Source organism: Dreissena polymorpha, chromosome 1 (assembly GCF_020536995.1).
Source record: "Dreissena polymorpha isolate Duluth1 chromosome 1, UMN_Dpol_1.0, whole genome shotgun sequence".
Lineage (NCBI taxonomy): Eukaryota > Metazoa > Mollusca > Bivalvia > Myida > Dreissenidae > Dreissena > Dreissena polymorpha.
In genome coordinates, this window is record NC_068355.1 from 24,759,510 (window position 1) to 24,765,509 (window position 6,000).

A 6,000-nucleotide genomic window follows, 5' to 3' on the forward strand; every position below is an offset into this window, starting at 1 on the left:
TAACTGAGATGGTGAAATGTTGATCACTAGCAGGGGTTCTGAAATATGCTGTCCGAGTTGTCCGAGTCGTCAATTTCCCCTTCCGGGCAAGCAGCTTTTGAAAGCTGGCTTGTCCGGGGACAAGTAAAATTTCCGTGGTAAATTTTGTTTAGAGAACGAAACTTCAATATTTTCCGAAAATAAAAAACAAACTAGCTCACTTTTTATGCCCCCCTTCGAAGAAGAGGGGGTATATTGCTTTACTCATGTCGGTCGGTCGGTCTGTCGGTCGGTCTGTCCACCAGGTGGTTGTCAGACGATAACTCAAGAACGCTTGGGCCTAGGATCATGAAACTTCAAAGGTACATGCCCCCCTTCGAAGAAGAGGGGGTATATTGCTTTGCTCATGTCGGTCTGTCGGTCGGTCAGTCCACCAGGTGGTTGTCAGACGATAACTCAAGAACGCTTGGGCCTAGGATCATGAAACTTCATAGGTAAATTGATCATGACTCGCAGATGACCCCTTTTGATTTTGAGGTCACTAGGTCAAAGGTCAAGGTCACGGTGAACCGAAATAGTAAAATGGTTTCCGGATGATAACTCAAGAACGCTTATGGCTCGGATCATGAAACTTCATAGGTAGATTGATCATGATTCGCAGATGACCCCTATTGATTTTTAGGTCACTAGGTCAAAGGTCAAGGTCACAGTGACCCGAAATAGTAAAATGGTTTCCGGATGATAACTCAAGAACGCTTAGGCCTAGGATCATGAAACTTGATAGGTAGATTGATCATGACTTGCAGATGACCCCTATTGATTTTCAGGTCACTAGGTCAAAGGTCAAGGTCACATTGACCCAAAATAGTAAAATGGTTTCCGGATGATAACTCAAGAACGCTTAGGCCTAGGATCATGAAACTTGATAGGTAGATTGATCATGACTCGCAGATGACCCCTATTGATTTTCAGGTCACTAGGTCAAAGGTCAAGGTCACGATGACCCGAAATAGTAAAATGGTTTCTGGATGATAACTGAAGAACGCTTATTCCTAGGATCATTAAACTTAATAGGTAGATTGATCATGACTCGCAGATGACCCCTATTGATTTTTAGGTCATTAGGTCAAAGGTCAAGGTCACTATGACCCGAAATAGTAAAATGATGTCCGGATGATAACTCAAGAACGCTTATGGCTAGGATCATGAAACTTCATAGGTACATTGATCATGACTGGCAGATGACCCATATTGATTTTCAGGTCACTAGGTCAAAGGTCAAGGTCACAGTGACAAAAAACATATTCACACAATGGCTGTCACTACAACGGAGAGCCCATATGGGGGGCATGCATGTTTTACAAACAGCCCTTGTTTAACAGGAGGTAGGTTATTTTCCGATAATAATTATTTAATGTTGTAAACATGTCCACACGTATATAGCAAAAGCCAATCAAGGTAACATTTATAGTAGAGAAACCAGCGCACGTGTACAGCAACAGCCAATCAAGCATTAGATAACATTTTTTGTAAATTGCAAATGGCCGCAATCATGTTTTACCGACCTGCATTTGATTTAAAAAAAAATATAATCACTTTAACGTCAAGCCATGACGCTTATCAGACCTATTATAAAATCAGTCCGGCTTCGGAAAAGAAGAGAAAAGCCAAGTATGAATATGATAAAGCATACGACGCCAAGCGGAAACGAGAATTTGTTGAGTCTTGGCTTATTGAATTTCCTTGGATTGAAAACATTACCGGTGTGTGTAAATGTAAACTTTGTAAGAAGTTTCCTTTATAAGCGGATAATTACATACTTATATTTAGCGAAGATTATTTTATTTCAAGTGAATTTTCTAGTCATGTTGAGATTATTAAATATCCGAGATGGTATCATGTGTGACTTAAATGTGTTCTTATTGTTTGCACATCTTGCTTGTATTTTCTAGTTAACTATGTATAAAATCAAAAATAGAACTTAACAAAAGTGTATGTTTGTATTATTTGCTTAATTAGTAATGATGTTTTCCTTTATTTATCTTAAAAGTACGGACAAGTACTTCTTTGGTACGGACAAGTGAATTTGTGGGTCCAACTTGTCCGTGGACAACCCGTCTGTAGATCTGCCGTGGAATCATATGGAATTCTATGGAAATCGTTAGATGGAATTCCGTGGAGTATTGGCACTAACTTTCCATCCGATTCCATGCAATCAATGGAAAAGTGAAAAAAAAACAGAAGGGGGACTTGATATGGGATGGAATTCCATAAAATGCCGTGGAATTCCATAGAATTCCGTGGCATTCCATATAATGCCGTGGAATTCCATAGAATGCCGTGGAATTCCATAGAATGCCGTGGAATTCCATAGAATGCCGTGGAATTCCATGGAACGCCGTGGAATTCCATGGAACGCCGTGGAATTCCATGGAATGCCGTGGAATTCCATAGAATGCCATTGAATTCCATAGAATGCCGTGGAATTCCGTGAAAAGCTATGGAATTTAATAAAAAGCTGGAATAAAATAGAAAAAAAACAGATTATAGATCAAAGGCATTTTATTGATTTTGAAAAACAAATGTGAATGTAACTAAAGGTTTCATCATAGAAGTTAAACAAGAACAAGATCTGGCATCAATCATTAACCACACACATGCAGTCACAGTACATATTCAAAAATGAGTGGTTTTACATTTTCATAAAGTACCAACTCTCTTAACCACAGGCATGCATGCACACATTCAAAAACACATCCATAAACATGCACGCATATACAGGTGAGAACAGAAAAACTTATAAAAGGCACAATATAAAACATAGAAGTAGAATTTTACATTTCTCTTATGACAAGTATACTTCCTTTCTCACATATGTTCATAAACACACACAATTACATGCACACACACATCACGCACAATTGTTCTAGAGTTTTTTCTCATAAATTTTAACGTTCAACAACTGTTCCTTATTAATTCTAGAACACTTTCAGTACAATTACAGAAGTTCAGTTCTAGTTGATGTGTTCCAGTACAATTCTAGAAAAGTTCCGAAGGTTAACTTCAAATATTTAAGTCTGAAACCAACTTTCTAGAAAACAAATTCCCATGCAGACAGCCAGTATTCAAGTACTGAGCATAGTTAATAATAATACATAACAAATTAACAACTGTTGTAAATTTGTTATTTATTATACTATGCTCAGTACTGTTGAACACGGACTTAATTCAATTATCCAAGTTTCAAATTCCTAAATTAAAAAAACAAACAAATAAATTAAGACAAAAAACAAACACAAAATACAATTCACAAAATAAATAACTGGTCTTTTTTATACAAGAAGTAACCAAAATAAAACATGTCACCAGCCACAGACTGCCAGGCTTAACACAGAGGCTAAAAATGTTTGTCCAAGTCTTCCACTGCCATTTTCCTTTTCTTCTGAGAATATTGAACACCAGTCACTGCCTCCGGGTCCTTTTTGGTATGAGGTACATTGTATACTGCTCACATGTGCTCTACAGAATAAAAAATCATAAAAATGTCTAAAAAAAAGAGTTATTTACATTCAAACTATAACAAGAGATTGTAAAGCAATATGGTCCCCTACCTGTTAAACTTCACTATTTTAAGTTTGTTAAATATATTTGTTGCCATAGCAACCAGAATTCTTGCATTATAAACAACATGAAATGACGTGCAAAATGTCCTTATTGTCATCTGTTCATGTTTCAAGTTTCATGAAAAACTACTTAGAACTTTAAAAGTTATCCCAGGATCCAGAAAAGTGTAAATGACTTAGACTAATATATTGAATTCCAAAAAGACAAAATACTTTCAGGTGGTTAACATTAAATAATTTATCTAGCCCAGGGCATGACAATATTTACCATGAATTTGTGGCCCTGTAAGTCCTCTAGGTAAATGCGCTTAAAGAGCCGCTTTGCTGTTGGATTATTTCCCTGCCAAACTCTGCAGTATCTTCCATCAACTGGTCAATGGTAATTAAAGCACATAATGAAAATGTATAGGGAACGTAATTCATGAATTGTTTTAAATATTAAGTTGTTAAATGGTCTTTAGAAAGAGAACTAAAAACGAAGTGAATACATCGCAAAGCACTAAGCATAACTTAATTTGTTGGTATTATTAGTACAAATTTATTATTGCTATAATTAGAATGATGTGTAATTCTATTGGTATGAAAATGCACACTCAGATACCTAAAAACCAATTCCATTGGTTTAATTTTTTATTTACAAGCAAATACATTGAATTGATATCCCCCGCCAACATGCTTCTGGACACATAAGTATTATATTTGACACTCAAACAAGCATTTTTTAAAGATACAAAGGGCCATAACCCCGTTTTTAACAGATGGTGTACAATTCCATTTGGGGTGCATCATCCTCTTATCCATATATATACTCGAACCAGGTTTCAATGAAATCCGCCAAAGCACTTCCATGATATGGCCTTGGACACACAAAAAGCATTTTTTCAAGATACAAAGGGCCATAACTCTGTTATTAACTAATGGTGTACAATGCCATTTGGCATGCATCATCCTCTTATCCATATACATACTCATACCAAGTTTCAGTGAAATCTGCCAAAGCACTTCCAAGATATGACTTAGGACGGATGGAAAGACCGACAGACAAAAGGATGGAAGGACGAACAGACAACGCCAAAATAATATCCCTCCGCCTATGGCCGGGGATAATAATAAACATTAACACCATTAATGAGCATTGAGTGCTCAACATGCACAGTAAAAAACTTCCTTAGCCTGCATTTCCATAACCTTGCATGATAAAATTCCGATACTACATTCAACGTTACTAATTTCTCCACATAGGTCTTATTACTTCCTTTTTCAACCTGCAAACTCCACTAAGTGAAAATTTGGGTGACAGCTGCTTTTAAACTAATATTTGCCATACTAAAACCTCAAATATCACATAAAAAGGTCTACAATAATGTCATATGAAGATTAAATTTAAAGGAATATTTAGAAATAATAAAAATCACAAACCTTCAGTTGTTGTTCTATTCCTAGACAGAATGCTCAAACACTGTATGCATCACTCTTTAGCAATATTTCATGTCACTTTCCAAATGATATAAATACATAAGTATTTTAAGAAAGTGTTTTTAATGGAAAAACTAATGACTCTTCTGTTTGTTAAATGTCTAACTTTATTTTAACAAGTTAAACCAGTACATTGTCCACCATGTTTCATGTTTCAATCTAACAGGTAAACTTTCTGTATTTGAATTCAGCCAATTAGAAAAGGCTGTTATATCTTATAACCAATAGATTTGCAGCAAACATACCCAACATCTGATGTACAACACATGCTTGGCTTATCAGATAGATTGTTATTTGACAACCTGGACTGGCTGAGTTTGATATTGAGAAAAAACAGTGTGTATACCACTTGGACAGGGTTAAGGAATTTAAACTTGTAGAAATTGCTTTGAAAGTAACAACTACTCCTACTTCTGCAGAACTACTACTTTAATTACTACAGCATCAACAACACCACCACCAACAACAACAGCAACAATAACAGCAGCAACAGCAGCAACAACAGCAGCAGCAACAACAACAGCAGCAACAGCAGCAGCAACAACTGCTACTACAGCAACAACTGCTACTACTGCTACTTCTATTGCTACTACTATTGCTACAGAAACTGTTAATGCTACTACTTCTACTACTACTACTACCACCACAACCTCTACTGATATAAAAAACACTACTGCTACTACATCAATTACTACAACAACAACACCTACTACAACAACAACAACTACTTCTACTAATACAGCTACTACAACTACTACTACTACTGCTGCTGCTGCTGTCGCTACTATGAAGTCTATTTGGCTATTTGTAAGTGTAAGGTGTTCTATATGTGTTCTTATTCCCCGTAAGAACTTTTGTAGAACTTACTGGTTCTTAAAGCGTTCTAGATGTGTTCTAGAACTACATTTTAAAACATTTTTAG

The 6,000-nt window shown here is 36.2% G+C and overlaps 1 long non-coding RNA gene across 1 annotated transcript; it reads right to left on the reverse strand.

The window, feature by feature from the left end:
- Positions 1 to 2,523: 2,523 nt before the first annotated feature.
- Positions 2,524 to 5,009, reverse strand: LOC127874540 (uncharacterized). Its single transcript, XR_008046981.1, has 2 exons — positions 3,871 to 5,009; positions 2,524 to 3,498 (listed from the first exon to the last, which is right to left on the reverse strand). It is a non-coding gene; the product is annotated as an uncharacterized LOC127874540 (long non-coding RNA).
- Positions 5,010 to 6,000: the final 991 nt, after the last annotated feature.